The sequence below is a fragment of the Pseudophryne corroboree genome, chromosome 1 (assembly GCF_028390025.1).
Source record: "Pseudophryne corroboree isolate aPseCor3 chromosome 1, aPseCor3.hap2, whole genome shotgun sequence".
Lineage (NCBI taxonomy): Eukaryota > Metazoa > Chordata > Amphibia > Anura > Myobatrachidae > Pseudophryne > Pseudophryne corroboree.
Genome location: NC_086444.1, coordinates 305,823,459 through 305,844,191, shown reverse-complemented (window position 1 = coordinate 305,844,191; position 20,733 = coordinate 305,823,459). Strand labels below are relative to the sequence as shown.

The 20,733-nt window shown below is 46.9% G+C and overlaps 1 protein-coding gene across 3 annotated transcripts in view; it reads left to right on the top strand.

Moving 5' to 3' along the window:
• Positions 1–20,733, top strand: part of KNTC1 (kinetochore associated 1) — a 736,750-nt gene that overhangs the window by 464,463 nt on the left and 251,554 nt on the right. The gene's annotated exons all lie outside the window — the stretch shown is intronic.

The following is a 20,733-nucleotide window of genomic DNA, read 5'->3' as shown; positions in this document are numbered from 1 at the left end:
AAGTAAAATACATATGTAACTAGAATGTAAAACATTTTGGTGGTGTTTCAAATGTTTTATCGCACCCTGCCATGGAATATCTCAGTCACTTTACCCAGAGGAGGGTAAGTAAGTGATTACACCATTGGCTCCCTAACTGGGTACCGTGGGATCCTTGCAGGGGTGTCCACGTCTTGGTGGTCCAGGACCATATCAAATTACTTATGGTCCATATGATAGGCAAAACCAGTGCTGTTGGCTGCCAATCATAAATTTTTTGGACAAAAAGAATCGTAACCCTGTCAACCACAACGAAACTGAACCGAAAGGGCCCCATACACTACAACGATAATGCCCGATTTCTCCGGTAGGGTCCACAGGTTATCCACAGGATAACAATGGGATATGATGAAGCGACAGCGGATTTGCACCAATTGGTCAAAGCTTTTCCGGCCTCCCAGCATGCAACGGGCCCGTTTATATATCCCCGCCTCCCAGCTCAGGCAAATCAGTTTTTTGTTTGGTGCGGCAGGAGCCGGACCATAGTCAGAGGGCTGCTGGTTTTTAGCAGCCCTAAGCTTTCTTATTATTTCTCTGACGTCCTAGTGGATGCTGGGAACTCCGTAAGGACCATGGGGAATAGCGGGCTCCGAAGGAGGCTGGGCACTCTAGAAAGATCTTAGACTACCTGGTGTGCACTGGCTCCTCCCACTATGACCCTCCTCCAAGCCTCAGTTAGATTTCGTGCCCGGCCGAGGTTGGATGCACACTAGGGGCTCTCCTGAGCTCTTAGAAAGAAATAGACTTAGGTTTTTTTATTTTCAGTGAGACCTGCTGGCAACAGGCTCACTGCAACGAGGGACTAAGGGGAGAAGAAGCGAACTCGCCTGCTTGCAGCCGGATTGGGCTTCTTAGGCTACTGGACACCATTAGCTCCAGAGGGATCGACCGCAGGCCCAGTCCTTGGTGTTCGGTCCCGGAGCCGCGCCGCCGTCCCCCTTACAGAGCCAGAAGCAAGAAGATGGTCCGGAAAATCGGCGGCATGAAGACTCAGTCTTCACCAAGGTAGCGCACAGCACTGCAGCTGTGCGCCATTGCTCCTCTCACACACTTCACACTCCGGTCACTGAGGGTGCAGGGCGCTGGGGGGGGGCGCCCTGAGGCAGCAATAAAAACACCTTGGCTGGCAAAAATACCTCAATATATAGCCCCAGGGGCTATATATGAGGTAAATACCCCTGCCAGATTCCATAAAAAAGCGGGAGAATAGGCCGCGGAAAAGAGGCGGAGCTATCTCCCTCAAGCACACTGGCGCCATTTTCCCTCACAGCTCAGATGGAGGGAAGCTCCCTAGCTCTCCCCTGCAGTTTACAACACAGAAAAGGGTTAAAAAAGAGAAGGGGGGGGCATTTAATTTAGGCGCAGTATACATATATAAAAAAAGCAGCTATAGGGGACATAACTCAGTTAGTCCCTGCATTATATAGCGCTCTGGTGTGTGCTGGCATACTCTCACTCTGTCCCCCCAAAGGGCTTTTGTGGGTCCTGTCCTCGTTTAGAGCATTCCCTGTGTGTCTGCGGTGTGTCGGTACGGCTGTGTCGACATGTTGAATGAGGAGGCTTATATGGTGACGGAGCAGAGGCCGATATATGTGATGTAGCCCCCTGTGGGGCCGACACCAGAGTGGATGGATAGGTGAAAGGTATTAACCGACAGTGTCAACTCCTTACATAAAAGGGTGGATGACGTGACAGCTGTGGGACAGCCGGCTTCTCAGCCCGCACCTGCCCAGGCGTCTCAAAGGCCATCAGGGGCTCAAAAACGCACGCTCTCTCAGATGGCAGACACAGATGTCGACACGGAGTCTGACTCCAGTGTCGACAAGGTTGAGACATATACACAATCCACTAGGAACATCCGTGACTTGATCCCGGCAATAAAAACCTGTTGATAAAAGACAGGAGGATATCCTGAAGTCTGTATTTACACACTCAGGTACTAGACGGAGACCTGCAGATCGTGCTGCTGCAGCGTGGTCGGTGACCTTGTCAAACATGAGAACATATTAAAGACGTCGTCTTATATATGAGGGATGCACAGAGGGATATTTTGCCGGCTGGCATCCAAAATGAATGTAATGTCCATTCTGTCAGGAGGGTATTAGAGACCTGTCACGGGACAGGTGATGCTGACTTTAAAAAGATTCTGCCTTATAAGGGTGAGGAATTATTTGGGGATGGTCTCTGGGACCTCGTATCCACAGCCACAGCTGGGAAGAAATATTTTTACCTCAGGTTTCCTCACAGACTAAGAAAGCACTGTATCAGGTACAGTCCTTTCGGCTTCAGAAAAGCAAGCGGGTCAAAGGTGTTTCCCTTCTGTACAGAGACAAGGGAAGAGGGAAAAAGCTGCACCAGTCAGCCTGCTCCCAGATTCAAAATTCTTCTCTCGCTTCCTCTGAGCCCACAGCATGACGCGGGGGCTCCACAGGTGTAGCCAGGTACGGTGGGGGGCCGTCTAAAAAAATTTTCAGCGATAAGTGGGCTCGCTCAAAGGTGGATCCCTGTTTCTTTCAAGAAGTATGTCAGGGATACAAGCTGGAATTCGAGATATCTCCCCCCAGCCGTTTCCTAGATTATGGCTTGCCGACAACTCCCTCAGGCAGGGAGGCTGTACTAAAGGCAATTAATAAGCAGTATTCCCAACAGGTAATACTCAAGTGCCCCTACTTCAACAAGGACGGGGTTACTATTCTACACGGGTGGGGGTACCGAAACCGCATGGTTCGGTGTGACCCATTTATATTAAAATCCTTGAACACATACATAAAAGAAAAAAAAAAAAATTTAAGTTCAAGATGGAATCGCTCGGGGCGGTTATTGCAAGCCTGGACGAGGGGGATTACATGGTATCCCAGGACATCAAGGATGCTTACCTGCATGTCCCCATTTACCATCCTCGCCAGAAGTACCTCAGATTTGTGGTACATGATTACCATTACCAAGTCCAGACAGGACTGTACAAGGCACCGAGGGTGTTTACCGGGGTAATGGCCGAAATGATGATACTCCTTCGAAAAAAGGGAGTTTTTAATTATCCCGTACTTGGACAATCTCCTTATAAGGGCGAGGTCCAAGGAGCAGTTGCTAGTCGGGGTAGCACTATTTTGGAAAGTGCTACAACAGCAGAGTTGGATTCTAAACAGTCCAAAGTCACAGCTGGTTCCTATGACACGTCTACTGTTCCTGGGGATGGTTCTGGACACAGACCAGAAATAAGTGTTTCTCCGGGAGGAGAAAGCCAAGGAGCTGTCATCTCTAGTCAGAGACCTCCTGAAGCCAAAACAGGTATCGGTGCATCATTGCACGCGAATCCTGGGAAAAAGGGTAGCTTCCTACGAAGCAATCCCATTCGGCAGGTTCCATGCAAGAACTTTTCAGTGGGACCTGTTGGACAAGTGGTCCGGATCGCATCTTCAAATGCATCGGCTGATAACCCTGTCTCCAAGGACCAGGGTATCTCTAAAATGGTGGCTGCAGAGTGCCCATCTTAAGGAGGGCCGCAGGTTCGACATACTGGACTAGGTCCTAGTGACCATGGAGGCCAGCCTTTGAGGCTGGGGGCAGTCACACAGGGAAGAAAATTCCAAGGACTTTGGTCAAGTCAGGTGACTTCTCTACACAGGCAAGGCCTCTGCTTCAAAACCAGCCGGTACTGATCCAATCAGACAACATCACGGCGGTCGCCCATGTAAACCGACAGGGCGACACAAGAAGCAGGATGGCGATGGCAAAAGCCACAAGGATTCTCCGATGGACGGAAAATCATGTGTTAGCACTGTCAACGGTGTTCATTCCCGGAGTGGACAACTGGGAAGCTGATCTTCTCAGCAGACACGACCTCCACCCGGGAGAGTGGGGACTTCATCCAGAAGTCTTCCAAAGGATTGTACACCTTTGGGAAAGGCCACAGGTGGACATGATGGCGTCCCGCCTCAACAAAAAGCTATAAAAGATATTGCGCCAGGTCAAGGGACCCTCAGGCGATAGTTGTGGACGCTCTGGTAACACCGTGGGTGTACCAGTCGTTTTATGTGTTCCCTCCTCTGCCCCTCATACCAAAGGTATTGAGAATAATAAGAAGAAGGCGAGGAGTAAGAACGATACTCGTGGTTCCGGATTGGCCACGAAGAGCTTGGTACCCAGAACTTCAAAAAATTATATCAGAGGACCCATGGCCTCTGCCGCTCAGACAGGACCTGCGGCAGCAGGGGCCCTGTCTGTTCCAAAACTTACCGCGGCTGCGTTTGACGGCATGGCGGTTGAACGCCGGATCCTGAAGGAAAAGGGAATTCCGGAGGAAGTCATTCCTACGCTTATTAAAGCTAGGAAAGAGGTTACAGCAAATCATTATCACCGCATATGGCGGAAGTATGTTGCATGGTGTGAGGCCGAAAAGGCCCCAACAGAGGAATTTCAACTAGGTCGATTTCTGCATTTCCTGCAAGCAGGAGTGAATATGGGCCTAAAACTGGGCTCCATTAAGGTACAGATCTCGGCTCTGTCGATTTTCTTTCAAAAAGAACTAGCTTCAGTACCTGAAGTTCAGACTTTTGTAAAGGGAGTGCTGCATATTCAGCCCCCGTTTGTGCCCCCTGTGGCACCTTGGGATCTCAACGTGGTGTTGAGTTTCTTAAAATCACATTGGTTTGTACCACTAAAAACCGTGGATCTAAAATATCTCACGTGGAAGGTGGTCATGTTATTGGCCTTGGCTTCGGCCAGGCGAGTATCAAAATTGGCGGCTTTGTCCTGTAAAAGCCCTTATCTGATTTTCCATATGGATAGGGCAGAATTGAGGACTCGTCCCCAGTTTCTCCCTAAGGTGGTGTCAGCGTTTCACCTGAACCAGCCTATTGTGGTGCCTGCGGCTACTAGGGACTTGGAGGACTCCAAGTTGTTAGACGTGGTCAGGGCCCTGAAAATATATGTTTCCAGGACGGCTGGAGTCAGAAAATCTGACTCGCTGTTTATCCTATATGCACCCAACAAGCTGGGTGCTCCTGCTTCTAAGCAGACTATTGCTCGTTGGATTTGTAGTACAATTCAGCTTGCACATTCTGTGGCAGGCCTGCCACAGCCAAAATCTGTCAATGCCCATTCCACGAGGAAGGTGGGCTCATCTTGGGCGGCTGCCCGAGGGGTCTCGGCTTTACAGCTTTGCCGAGCTGCTACTTGGTCAGGGGCAAACACTTTTGCAAAATTCTATAAATTTGATACCCTGGCTGAGGAGGACCTGGAGTTCTCTCATTCGGTGTTGCAGAGTCATCCGCACTCTCCCGCCCGTTTGGGAGCTTTGGTATAATCCCCATGGCCTTACGGAGTTCCCAGCATCCACTAGGACGTCAGAGAAAATAAGAATTTACTCACCGGTAAATCTATTTCTCGTAGTCCGTAGTGGATGCTAGGCGCCCGTCCCAAGTGCGGTGTATCTGCAATACTTGTACGTAGTTATTGTTAACTAAATCGGGTTATTGTTGAGCCATCTGTTGAGAGGCTCGGTTGTTTCATACTGTTAACTGGGTTTCATATCACGAGTTATACGGTGTGATTGGTGTGGCTGGTATGAGTCTTACCCGGGATTCAAAATCCTTCCTTATTGTGTACGCTCGTCCGGGCACGGTGTCCTAACTGAGGCTTGGAGGAGGGTTATAGTGGGAGGAGCCAGTGCACACCAGGTAGTCTAAGATCTTTCTAGAGTGCCCAGCCTCCTTCAGAGCCCGCTATTCCCCATGGTCCTTACGGAGTTCCCAGCATCCACTACGGACTACGAGAAATAGAATTACTGGTGAGTAAATTCTTATTATTTTTATAGTCTTACTATTTTTCTTGAGTGATCTTTCTAAAAAGCGTCTTATACGTACCTTACAAAGAGTCGCTCCAACAACTCTCCGCCGGATTGCGACAATGCTTACCCACGAGTACAGTGCTGTTTCGGCGGGAGTCTGTGTCAGATATACTAGCAGATCCAGCAGACGTTACCAGGCTGTGGCCGGAGCACGGGGAGAAGGTAAGGCATTGGTTCCGCGTAGTAGGGGAATACGGACACAGCCGTACTGTTTTGGGAGGAGACTACCAAACAGTCGCTGACGCGGCTGCCACCCCGGGTGCACCAACGCTAGACCTTAGGGATCAGAGGCTCCAGGAATAGTATGAGGCCGCGATCCCTAGGATTGATGTCAGCAGTGGGCAGTCGGATGCTCTCCTGGTCGCCCCTCCCACCGGTTCATGACCAGTTTCCTCAGAGTCTCCCGTCATGAACTGTTTCCCGCTTCCGTCTCAGACGCTGTACATGAAAAGGACCCAGTCGCAGCATAGGTGGCTGTGTGACTGGTGCGTCTGTGTTCACTGAGCAACTGTGTTCACTATAGGTTCATGGAGCGGCAGTGTAGTAGCATCTGGATCCACTCACCGTTCGTTAATGTATTGATTGGTCCTGGAAGCGAGGTGAGTCTCCCTGTATCCCACTCTGAGTACGCGTAATACAGCACTAAGTCTCTTTCTACCCTTTTGAGTACGAATAGTTAGATAAGTGCCTATTGCATATGAGTCTATTTACATTTACTTGTTTCTTTCGCAATGCGTCTGAATACGTTAGATCTCTTTAAACATGATGCAGTAATATGTTCTCCTACATACTTAAAATGTAGTTGTAGTTGATGTGCTCATATTGCTTATTATACTAATGTATAACATGTGACTGACTGCTAGTGTGATTGCTGACTTTACTATATTTCTGTCAGTTTTGCTGTATTCCAATCCTCAATGATGGTGCATTGGTAGGGTTGGATTGTATGTCACTTTAAGAAGCTTAAAGTGATTACATTCATAAATTGTGTAGTACACTGTGGAAGTGTTGATTATTTATCATGTCTAAGAGTGGCAAAGGTGAGGAAGGTACACTCACAGCAACACCAACACTCATATCATATTTGTCTTGCAAAGCTGTGTTATCCTCTCAGGAACTGGTTCAGGATGGTTTGTGTGCAAATTGTTTTAGCTTTCACCATGGGTTATTGAAAAATACAAAGCAGATTCAGGTGCAGATGGATCCACCTTGGGCTATGTTTGCACAGACTTTATCCAGTATAGCTGAACGGATAATTCCTCCAACTCCTGTACCAGGGATAGGTTACACTATTAACCCTTACATGCTCTCAAAAAAAACAGGCTGATAAGCTGGTGGTAAGTAAATCTTCACCCTCACAGGCTACACATGATTCAGATGAGGATTCATCGGAATATGAAAGCTCAATTAATTCTACTTCGTCATACGAAGAGAAGGAGGAAGGTCTCAGCTCGGTGGATATAGCTGAGTTAATTAAAGCTATGAAAACCGGGGCTTCTGGTTCCGGCTGCTATGAGAACGGCAGCGTGAGGGGAGAGCTCCGTGCTGCCCGCTAACTACAGCATCTTTTATAAGGCTTATAGCCTCCAATTACCCTGCAAAAGCCGCTCCCGTCAGAGCCGAGCGCCGGGACCGCTGTATGGAGCGGTATTTCACGTCAGCCATGCCCAGCAAAAAGAAGGAGAAGCGCCGCTCTGAGCCCAAGATGGCGCCGGACGCCGGAGCTCCACTGTCTGCTCTCCCTCCCTCACCAGATGCAGACTCACAGGCCTTGCCAGAGGCTCCAATGTGTCATGCACAGCAGGTCAGTGTCTCTCCAGACATGCCCCCAGGAGATCAGATTCTTTTCACCCCAGCAGCGCCTGTCACATATAGTGACATGGTAGGGGCGATCCGCATTGCAATAGGCCCCCTCCTGCAGGCCCAGACAGCAGATATCAGCAAGCAGATAGCACATTTATCACATAGTTCTTCAAACTGAACAACGTGCAGGGGAATTATTTCATGATGTATCTGTGGTTAAGCAGGAAGTGCAGCATGTTACTAAATCACATCACCAGATTTGCAATAAACTCGATGACCTTGAAAATCGATCTCGTAGATCGAATCTCCGTGTAATTGGTCTCCCTGAAACCCTTAAAGGCACCGAGCTGTACACTTTTCTACGTGTTACCCTGCCAGAAATACTCGGCATCGCTGCTGCGTGTCATGATATGGTAATCGAACGTGCACACAGGATAGGGGCTCAGAAGACACACGACGGAGCCAGAAACCCGGGTAGTGCTTTTTAAATGTCTCAACTTTCTACACAAGGAAGTGATCTGGAGAACCTCTCGCAAAATACGCAATATTGCCTGGAACTCTCACAAGATTCTGATATTTCAGGATTATTCCGCGGAGCTTTCTAGAGCGAGGAAAGCGTTTTCTCCTCTCTGTTCCCATCTCATACAACGTAATAGAAAGTTTTCTCTACTGTATCCGGCACGGTTACGCATATACTCTGGCACGTCCTTTACTGACTTTCTCTCTGTGGCGGATGCCGAGGCCTTTCTGAAAGAAGAAGTTGATGCTGCTGCTGTGTCTGATGACAATGATGAAAATTGACACTGTTTGTCCTCCGACTCCTCTTATTGTTCCTTATTCAGCTGCACATCTCAAGCTGGCGCTACCTTTCCATTGCAGGGACATCCACTCCTCCCGTTACTAGTTGTTGGCGGGATCGGCGAGGTCCCGCTCTGTCCTCAATATGGACGCTGACTGTGAGCAAATGCACCCCGGATGTCATGTTGATGTCTCTTTGTTTTGTTTTTGTTCTATGTTGTTTGTCTTATATCTCCCAAGTACCCTGCCGCTAGCCGGAGGGTTACTTTTATCTTGCCTCCAATGCTGTCTGTATGGTGCAGATAATTCAAACTGTACCACATTACTCCCCCTTTCATCTCTTTCTCCTTTCTTTTTCCCCTCTTTACCTTTCCCAGTTTACCCCCCTCCTAATAGATCGATGCCACCGAACTATGTGTTTAGGATGTACCGAATGCATATTTATCTTGCCTCCTATATCCAATGTCGACGGTCAAATTAGGTTCCTGGAACATTGGTGGGATTAACTCACCACAGAAAAGGAAAAAAATACTATTATATTTGGATAGAATGAAACTTGATATTGTCTATTTGCAGGAAACACACTTAGTGGCCGCTGAAATGCTAAAGCTTAACGCCTTGAAGTGGAAGGTCCTCGCATCCTCCCCTTTTACTTCCAAGGCCAGAGGGGTGGCGATATTAGTCAGAACTACTGTCCCAATTACACTCACATCTGTGATTAATGACCCTGAAGGTAGATTCATAATTTGCAAAGTGATGCTAGATCGATGTCCATATATATTATGTAATGTATACGCACCCAATACTAAAATACCACTCTTTTTACGCAAATTAACACACATTCTTACACCACTTCATGATACCCCACTTTTGTTAGGTGGTGATTTTAACATGGTCACCTCCCTTCACCTGGATAAACAAACGCCATGCCCTAGAGGCGTATCCCTACCAAAACATGGTATATCCTGGTTTGCACAATCCTTACAACTGTTAGACGTCTGGAGATCCTTGAACCCCATAGAAATAGATTATACATGTCTTTCTGCAGCACACGGAACCTTATCCAGAATAGATTATGTGTTCGCCTCTGAGTCCTTATTACCCCGGGTGCTTAGAGTTATGATCGAACCCATTGTACTCTCTGACCATGCAGTGGTATGGGTGGAGTTGAAACTGCGCACTGAGAGGAGCACATTTTGGTCCTGGAGATTCCCTTCATCCCTGTCCCATTCCCTCACCTTTAGGAACAAAATAGAATCCGTTTGGGATTCTTATAGCGACACCAACTCGGAGACCCTTTCGAGCTCGCCTCAAATTTCTGGCAAGCCTCGAAAGCAGTTCTTAGAGGGGAGATTATCTCCCATACATCCCAAACGTATAAAGCTTTAAACTCTGAATATTTGCAAGCACAATCCACACTAACGGAATCTTTCCAAACCTATAAATCTGCTCCGACCCCTGCTCATAAAATTCTATACAACACAGCCAAACAGGCCTTTGATAGTCTACTCCTTAAAATGGAATCTAGATACTCCTTTAAGAAGGATACCAGATTCCACCGATTTGGTAATAAATCGGGTAAATTGCGCTCACATTTACTGCAGGGCCAACGTCCCCCGATGCTAATACACCCTCTCCGGACTCCGGAAGGTTCACTTACTTCTACTAACGCCCAGATTGCTCAGGTCATGCACACCTATTATACTTCTCTGTATTCCAAGCCAACCACCTCTCTATCCCCTTCCCAATCACAAAATTTTTGGAAGGACTTGCCTATCCCTCAACTGGCAACTAATCTTGGTGCTACATTGACGGCAGCTATTACTGAAACGGAGGTCTCTAGGACCATAGCTCATCTGAAGAATGGGAAAGCACCAGGACCGGATGGCCTTTCCTTAGAATTTTATAAATTATTAGCCCCAAAATTGACACCTGTACTGACTAGAGTCTTTAATGATATTCTCTCCACTGGAGAATTGCCCTTATATTTCAACTCTGCCACAATCACCATTTTACCTAAACCTGGTAGAGACCTATCTGACCCAGGCTCTTACCGACCTATGCTCAATTTAGATTACAAGATGTTGACGAAAATCCTTGCTCAATTTAGATTACAAGATGTTGACGAAAATCCTTGCAGAGAAACTCAAATTGGTCTTGCCTTCTATTATCCATTGTGACCAGACGGGCTTCATTATGGGCCGATCCTCAACGGTGAACGTTCGGAAGGTCTTGTCAGCAATCCTTACATCCCAGAGTGCCAAGTCTACCATTCCTACTGCTATACTATCCTTGGATGCAGAGAAAGCATTTGATATGGTGCTCTGGGATCATCTATTTGACACAATGTCTAGATTTGGCTTTCCCCCCGTTTTGTGAATTACATAAGAATATTGTATAGCAATCCTGATTCGAGAATCCTCTGCAATGGTTTCCTGTCGCAACCTATCATTATCCAAAGGGGCACCCGTCAGGGATGTCCCCTCTCCCCACTTCTGTTTGCAGTGGCTCTGGAACCATTGGCCATATCAATTAGGGAATCCCCCTTGTATCATGGCATTCGTATAGGTGAGCTTGACCTCCGTCTCTCACTATTTGCAGACGATATGCTGCTACTTATGTCACGGCCTGATGTAACATTGCCAGCTGCCTTTGACCTAATTAATGCCTTTGGCTCATTTTCTGGATACTCTATAAATGTACACAAGTCTGAATTGTTACCAGTGACCAGCCCACCCGTTTATTTAGACACACAAGGTCCGTATAGCCATATTAGAGTTGTTACTACAGCTATAAAATATTTGGGGGTTCAGATACCGATGAATCTTCGAGATGTTTATAATCTAAACTTTACCCCAATTATTAAATCTATCACTAAAAAGCTCGACACTTGGATGACTTTGCCTCTGTCTGTATTAGGCAGAAATGCACTGATTAAGTCTGTGCTTTTCCCCCAATTATCCTACATGATACAAATGCTCCCTTTGCGACTGTCAAAGTCAGACATTCAAAAGGTTGAAACTACATTCAGTAAATTCTTTTGGAAAGGTGGTAAACCACGGATATCTAGTAGATCTATAAAGTTGCCTAAAGATAAGGGGGGTATAGGATTCCCTGACATATTAAATTTCTCCCAGTCAGTCCTATTCAGATACGTTCTAGACTGGCTCTATGAACGCAGCAGGTTTACCTGGTATGAACTAGATTGTGCTGTTTGCCCCTTTCTCTCTTAGCACTCTTCTACATACACCCAACTCCATGATCCCTGACTATATACGTTCCCACCCACTGTTTAGTGATATTTATCAGTCCTGGTGGGCAATCAGCAGGAAATTAGCCAGGAACCCATTATACTCCCAATACATTCCTCTATGGGGCAACCCACTTTTCACTCCAGGCATTGATGATGCAGTTTTTCGACGCTTGCAGTTGAAAGGCATTAGGAAAATTGCAGATGTCTGTGACCCAGATGGTATCCTGCTACCATTCACCACATTGAAAGAAAAATTTGGCCTACACACCTCCCACCTCTATGCATATTTCCAAATCAGACATTACATAGACTCATTGCGGCCGATGGTGGCAGATTCTAATTTAAATGACCCTCTTTTTTTTCGTTAATGAACCTTTCTTGCTCCCGTCCATATAAAACTAGGTATTTGTACAATGACTTGCTTGGTGTCTCCTGTGATAGACTTCATAATCGGGTTGTTCAATCATGGAACAAATACATTCCGAGTCTTACAAACTCAGATTCCATATTCCACCACTATGACAAAACATTGCGGACGTTGAAAGCGTCATCATTACAGGAGGTACATGTGAAGACCATGTATAGGGCCTATATATCACAGGCACAGAGGAAACATTTTGTGGTTGAGGAGACTGGACGCTGCCTGAAGTGCTTCCACTCTTCGGCAACGTTCTTCCATAACTTTTGGGAGTGTGGAACCATCAAACGGTTCTGGAACAAATTAGTACAATACATCACTAGTAGCCTTGGGATTAAAGTGTCACTGCACCCACAAGCGTTACTATTAGCAGACTTTTCGGTTTGGAATTTGGGCATTACTCAATAACACCTCTACCCACTCCTGACGTTGATAGTTACTATAGCTAAGAAAACCATTCTCCAGAAATGGATATCTAAACAGGCCCCAACTCTATCAGCAGTTCATGCCTCACTTCTTAAGACTATGTATATAGACCGCTTTTCTACCATGGCTGATTCGGAAAGTAGTGTAGTAAAATTCTACAAAAAATGGAACCCTTATATAAGCACTCTCCCACAGATATCTCAGACCCAGATCTTTGCTCGATTTGATACCACGGACTGGTTCTTACATAGGAAAATGATACTTGCAGCGTGACACACCAATAACTTTCTAAACCTCAAACTTACACCCCACTTTACAAGATTCCATTGTACAAAACTTCCACCATCTCCATTTGGGTTTATCAATGTGTATTCTCCGTGTTTGGTAATATTCCCCATCGACTGTCTGTTCTGAAATATTTCAGCTCAATATATATCAGGTACTTGTATAGTTAGGCATAGGTCACCCTTCCCCCGTCCTCCCCTACTCCCCTCTATCTCCCATTTCTTCTCTTTTTCCAATTCTGTTAAACATTGTTACCTATATGCGGTTTATAGACTTGTGATACCCCGTCCATATACTTGGACACAATATGGCATATTTGTTATTCTCCTTGGTTCCCTATTGTCTATATCGCCATTGCTACTAACACATTTGACTATGCAAGTCTGTATGCTGTTATTGCATCTGAATGTTACATATTTCTGAAAACTCAATAAATATTATTGGAAAAAAAAAAAGCTACGAAAACCATTCTGTCCTTAGAGGATTCAGCAGAGCCTGTGTTAAAAATCAAGGCAACTGTGTTTAAATGTCCCAAAACAGTTAAGACTGAGTTTCCAGGGTCAGAGCAGCTGACGAAAATCATGGAAGATGATTGGGCTACGCCCAATAAGAAGTTTAGAATTCCTAAGAAATGGAATTCCAATTATCCTCTTCCAGCTGGGGATTGTTTAAAAAAGAGAGGTGGCTCCTAAAGTAGATATGCATGTAATTTGATTAGTGCGAAAATCTGCATTACTTTTTCCTTCAACATCATTAAATGATGTCACGGATAGGAGAGTGGATGGTTTTCTAAAAAACATTTTTTCCCCTGTCTGGGGCAGTCATAAGGCCAGCCATGGCTTCAGCTTGGATAACAAAGGCAGTGGCTGCCTGGGTTGATACATTGGAGGAGGATTTTTCAATAGCTTCTAGAGAGCAAAAATCCCATATAGCACATATAAAACAGGCTGCAATGTTCTTGGAAGAAGCAGCATTAGATATGGGTACTATTGCCTCTAGGGCATCAGCTTCAACAATAGCTGCTCGCAGAGCAGTTTGGCTACATACATGGAAAGCTGATTCAGAATCTAAGAAGGTTTTGGAATCTCTGTGCTTTTCTGGAGATATTCTTTTTGGTAAAGAATTGACAAATATTCTGGAGTCAGAAGCAAACTCCAAGAAGGTCGTTTCCTTCCACATACAATTTCAAACCTAAAGTTCCGGCGTTTCGGTCTCAAGGAAAAGCTAAAGGAAAAAGTGTGATGGCAAGCAGCCCCAATACAACAAGTCTGGTAAGACTAAAAAGCATTGGGCTACCAGAGGACCGGTTGGTAAAACAGATAATAAGCCATCAGCCTGATGGTGTGGGCCTCCACCTGGGGACCCCAGGGTGGGGGGCCGACTTCTTCAGTTTGCACAGATCTGGCAGCAGTCTACAACAGATGCCTGGATGCAGGAAGCGGTATCTCTAGGTTATGCATTTGCCTTCATGAGGCACCCTCCTCGAAGGTTTTTTTTTTTTTGTATCAGCCTGTCTCGGGTAGAGACAAAGGCCAGGGCTTTGTTAGAGGCAGTCCAGAAATTGCTTCAGTCAGAAGTAGTCATTCCAGTTCCTCCTGCACAACAAGACAGGGTTTTTACTCAAACCTGTTTTTAGTTCAGAAGCCAAATGGGTCATTTTGGCCTATTCTCAATCTCAAAGTACTGAACAAATACATTTGGGTACCTCGGTTTCACATGGAAACCGCATTTTCCAACAGCATTTTCAGTTCCAGGCCCTACCTTTTGGGTTAGCCACAGCCCCCAAAGTATTTACCAAGATTATGGTGGTAATGGCATCTTATCTCCGCAAGCAGGGGATAAGAATTTTTCCATACCTCGATGATCTTTTAATCCTGGCACAGACGCAGGAATTTCTCTTATGTCCTCTGCAACAGACAATAACGTGTCTGCAGATCCACGGGTGGCTCATAAATTGGGCAAAATCTTCTTTGGTTCTGTCACAACGGATGACTCACTTGGGGGCTGTACTGGATTCAAGGCTTCAGAGAGTAATTTTACCTCTGAACAAGATATCCAAGGTTCAGTCAAGGATTCCGGACTTGTTACAAAGTCAAAAGGTATCCATTTACGCAGCAATGCCCGTGATGGGTTTGATGGTGTCAACATTCGACATGTAGGAGTATGCACAATTCCACTCGAGGCCTCTGCAGCATCTGATTCTTGCCAAATGGAATGAGTTGCATCAGACGATAAAAGCACAGACTATGGTTCTTACGTTAGAAGTAAGAAGGTCATTAGCCTGGTGGCTACAGACATACCATGTAGACCAGGGGAGACCCTTTTGAATATCAGATTGGGAAATTCTGACGACAGATGCCAGTCTCCAGGGCTGGGGAGCAGTGTCAGGAAGGTTTTGTGTTTTCAGGGGCAATGGACCAAGGAAGAAAGTTGCCTGCCAAAAAATATAAATGGAACTTTGGGCCATATATATGGCACTGATTAAGGCAAAGGACATTCTTCGGGGATAACCAGTCCAGATCCACTCGGACAATGCGATGGCAGTAGTGTACCTCAACCATCAGGGAGGAACTCGCAGCTGAAAAGCGATGAAGAAGGTAAGTCACATACTAAAGTGGGCAGAACTTCATTATCCAGCCTTGTCCGCAGTGTTCGTTCCGGGAGTCCTAAACTGGGAAGAGGACTTTCTCAGTCGAAACGCCATTCAGGCAAGCGAATGGGCTCTACATCCGGAGGTCTTCCAGACTCTAGTAGACAAGTGGAGGTTGCCAGAGATAGATCTCATGGCGTACCATCTGAACAGCAAAATGCTCGCTTACGGGTCAAGAACAAAGTATCCCAGAGCGATCTTTGTTCATGCCCTGTCTGTGAGATGGGATTTTCATCTGGTTTATGTATTTCCTCCCATCACCCTATTACGCAGGGTGGTGAGAAAGATAAAGCAAGGAAAAGGTACCGTGATACTAATAGCTCCGGCTTGTCCCAGAAGGCATTGGTACACAGATCTGCAGAGGATGTCGATGGATGTTCCACTTCTGCTCCCTCAACATCCAGATCTACTGCTGCAGAGTCCTTGTTATCACAGACATCTGGATCAACTGTCTTTGACGGCGTGGCTCTTGAAACCTCTATCCTGAAGTCAAGAGGATTTTCACAACAGGTAATTCAAACTATGCTCAGAGCAAGGAAACCTTCCTCAGCTCGCATTTATCACCAAATATGGCAAACGTATATTCATTGGTGCAGTCAACGGAAAATGGACCCTAAGTCTTTCAGTTTTCCAGGGTCGTAGCATTCCTTCAGGCAGGAATGGATAAAGGTTTGAAGGTGGCTTCCTTGAGAGTGCAAGTGTCGGCATTGACTGTATGGTTCCAAAAGAAAATTGCAAATTTACAGGATGTGCGTATTTTTTTTTTCCAGGGAATGCTGCGCATTCAACCTCCTTTTGTTCCTCCTACAGTGCTTTGGGACTTAAGTCTAGTCCTGAAAGCCCTTCAAGTTGCCCCGTTTGAGCCACTTAATAAAGTGGATCTTAAATGGTTAACAGCTAAAGTTCTCTTTCTACTGGCTATGGCGTCAGCTTGAAGAGTATCAGATTTAAGGGCATTATCATATCATTCCCTATTTCTGATTTTTTATCCAGATAAAGCAGTTTGCAGAACTATATTTGGGTATCTTCCAAAGGTGGTGTCTAATTTCCACCTTAATGAAGAAATTGTAGCCCCGGCTTTCCAGGTACCGTGCCTTTCTGCGGGAGATGCATTGCTGGACGTGGTCAGTGCATTAAGGATCTACGTGGATCGTACCAGTGCCATCAGGAAAACAGATTCTCTCTTCATTCTCTACGGATTTCACAAGAGAGTATGGCCTGCTGATAAGCAGACACTGGCAAGAGGGCTTTGGATGACGATTTCAGAAACATATTCTCAGGCTGATCTCCCTGTTCCGGCTAATGTCTCTGCTCATTCTACTCGTAGGGTAGGTCCTTCATGAGCAGCACAACGTGGTGCTTCAGCAGAACAGATATGTAAGGCGGTCACATGGTCTTCCATTAACACATTCATTAGACATTATGCCTTGGATACCTTTGCCTCTCATGACACTGAATTCAGGCGAACGATTCTCCTGTCTAATCAGGAGCGTCCCCACCAGTAAATTGCTTTGGGAAATCCCATTGTTATCCTGTGGATAACCTGTGGACCCTGCCGGAGAATGATACGTTATGGTAAGAACTTACCCTTGATAACGGTATTTCTCCTAAGTCCACAGGGATCCCACCCTGACGCACCTGATTTGAGGCTCCTTTTACTCACAAACCTCTTCCTTCTGGTACGGAAGGGTGTGCATGTGTGTTCTTATCGCTTGATTAGTGCTATCTATGATGTTCCTGCCTTGAGCTTTGGAATACAACTGATTTGCCTGAGCCGGGAGGCGGGGGTATATGGACGGGCCCGTTGCATGCTGGGAGGCCGGAAAAGCTTTGACAGATACGTGCAAATCCGCTGTCACTTCATCATATCCCATTGTTATCCTGTAGACTTAGGAGAAATACCGTTTTCTCTAACGTCCTAGTGGATGCTGGGGTCTCCGTAAGGACCATGGGGATAGACGGGCTCCGCAGGAGACATGGGCACTTTAAGAAAGAATTTAGATTCTGGTGTGCTCTGGCTCCTCCCTCTATGCCCCTCCTCCAGACCTCAGTTTGATACTGTGCCCGGACGAGCTGGGTGCTTTTCAGTGAGCTCTCCTGAGCTTGCTGTGAGAAAGTATTTTGTTAGGTTTTTTATTTTCAGGGAGCTCTGCTGGCAACAGACTCCCTGCATTGTGGGACAGAGGGGAGAGAAGCAGCCCTACTCTCTGAAGCTAGGTCCTGCTTCTTAGGCTACTGGACACCATTAGCTCCAGAGGGATCGTACGCAGGATCTCACCCTCGTCGTCCGATCCCAGAGCCGCGCCGCCGTCCCCCTCGTCGTCCGATCCCAGAGCCGCGCCGCCGTCCCCCTCGTCGTCCGATCACAGAGCCGCGCCGCCGCCCCCCTCGCAGAGCCGGAAGACAGAAGCCGGGTGAGTGTGAGAAGCAAGAAGACTTCGAAATCGGCGGCAGAAGACTCCGTTCTTCACTGAGGTAACGCACAGCACTGCAGCGGTGCGCCATTGCTCCCACACACCTCACATACTCCGGTCACTGTAAGGGTGCAGGGCGCAGGGGGGGGGGGGGGGGGCGCCATGGGCAGCATATGGACCTCTTTTGGCAAAATTACACATATATACAGTTGGGCACTGTATATATGTATGAGCCCCCGCCAAGAAAATGTATATTTGAGCGGGACAGAAGCCCGCCGTCGAGAGGGCGGGGCTTCTTCCTCAGCACTCACCAGCGCCATTTTTTTCTCCACAGCTCCGCTTAGAAGAAGCTCCCCAGGCTCTCCCCTGCAGATCACGGTAGAAGAGGGTAAAAAGAGAGGGGGGGCGCAAAAACACTATGTAAACAGCAGCTACTGGGTTAACATTAAGTTACTGTGTTATTCCTGGGTTATAGCGCTGGGGTGTGTGCTGGCATACTCTCTCTCTGTCTCTCCAAGGGGCCTTGTGGGGGAACTGTCTTCAAAAAGGGCATTCCCTGTGTGTGTGTGTGTGTGTGTGTGTGTGTGTGTGTGTGTGGTGTGTCGGTACGCTTGTGTCGACATGTCTGATGAGGAAGGCTATGTGGAAGCAGAGCGGGAGCAAATGAATGTGGTGTCTCCGCCGATGGCGCCGACACCTGATTGGATGGATATGTGGAAGGTTTTAAATGATAATGTTAATTCCTTACATAAAAGGTTAGAAAAAGCTGAAGCCTTAGGATAGTCAGGGTCCCAACCCATGCCTGATCCTATGTCGCAGAGGCCGACAGGGTCTCAGAAGCGCCCACTATCCCAAATTATTAACACGGATACCGACATGGATTCTGACTCCAGTGTCGATTACGATGATGCAAAGTTACAGCCAAAATTGGCTAAATCCATCCATTATATGATTATAGCAATTAAGGATGTGTTGCACATCACAGAGGAAAACCCAGTCCCTGACAGGAGGGTACATATGTATGGGGAAAAGAAGCCGCAGGTAACTTTTCCCCCCTCACACGAGCTCAATGAGTTATGTGAAAAGGCTTGGGAATCTCCAGATAAAAAACTGCAGATTTCCAAAAGGATTCTTATGGCGTATCCTTTCCCGCCAACGGACAGGTTACGCTGGGAATCCTCCCCTAGGGTGGACAAAGCTTTAACACGCTTATCCAAGAGGGTAGCCCTGCCGTCACAGGATACGGCCACCCTCAAAGATGCTGCGGATAGAAAACAGGAGGGTACCCTGAAGTCCATTTATACACATTCAGGTACCTTACTGAGGCCAGCAATCGCGTCGGCCTGGGTGTGTAGTGCTGTAGCAGCATGGACGGATACCTTATCTGAGGAAATTGATGCCTTAGACAAGGATACTATATTATTGACCCTGGGGCATATTAAAGACGCTGTCCTTTATATGAGAGATGCTCGAAGAGACATTAGCCTACTGGGTTCTAGAATAAATGCTATGTCGATTTCTGCCAGAAGGGTCCTGTGGACTCGGCAATGGACAGGTGATGCCGACTCAAAAAGGCACATGGAGGTTTTACCTTACAAGGGTGAGGAATTATTTGGGGAGGGTCTCTCGGACCTGGTCTCCACAGCTACTGCTGGAAAGTCAAATTTTTTGCCATATGTTTCCTCACAGCCTAAGGAAGCACCGTATTACCAAATGCAGTCCTTTCGATCACAGAAAAACAAGAAAGTCCGAGGTGTGTCCTTTCTTGCCAGGGGCAGGGGCAGAGGAAAGAAGCTGCACAACACAGCTAGTTCCCAGGAACAGAAGTCCTCCCCGGCTTCCACAAAATCCACCGCATGACGCTGGGGCTCCACAGGCGGAGCTAGGCCCGGTGGGGGCGCGTCTCTGAAATTTCAGCCACAAGTGGGTTCACTCCCAGTTGGGCAATAGATATTGTGTCTCAGGGATACAAGCTGGAATTCGAAGAGATGCCCTCTCACCGATACCTCAAATCGGCCCTGCCAGCTTCCCCCCTCGAGAGGGAAATAGTGTTAACTGCAATTCACAAATTGTATCTTCAGCAGGTGGTGGTCAAGGTTCCCCCACTTCAACAAGGAAGGGGTTATTATTCGACCATGTTTGTGGTACCGAAAGCGGACGGTTCGGTCAGACCCATATTGAATTTAAATTCCCTGAACATGTACCTGAAAAGGTTCCAGTTCAAGATGGAATCGCTGAGAGCGGTCATCGCAAGCCTGGAAGGGGGGGATTTTATGGTGTCTCTGGACATAAAGGATGCATACCTTCACGTCCCCATTTATCCACCTCATCAGGCGTACCTCAGATTTGTGATACAGGATTGTCATTACCAATTTCAGACGTTGCCGTTTGGTCTTTCCACGGCTCCGAGAATATTTACCAAGGTAATGGCGGAAATGATGGTACTCCTGCGGAAGCAAGGGGTCAAAATTATCCCATACTTGGACGATCTCATAAAAGCGAGATCAAGAGAGCAGTTGCTGATCAGCGTAGCACGTTCTCTGGAAGTGTTACGGCAACACGGCTGGATTCTAAATATTCCAAAGTCGCAGTTGGTTCCTACGACTCGTATGCCTTTCCTGGGCATGATTCTGGACACAAACCAGAAAAGGGTTTATCTCCCGATAGAGAAAGCTCAGGAACTCATGACACTGGTCAGGAACCTATTAAAACCAAAACAGGTGTCAGTGCATCACTGCACTCGAGTCCTGGGAAACATGGTGGCATCATACGAGGCCATTCCCTTCGGCAGGTTCCGTG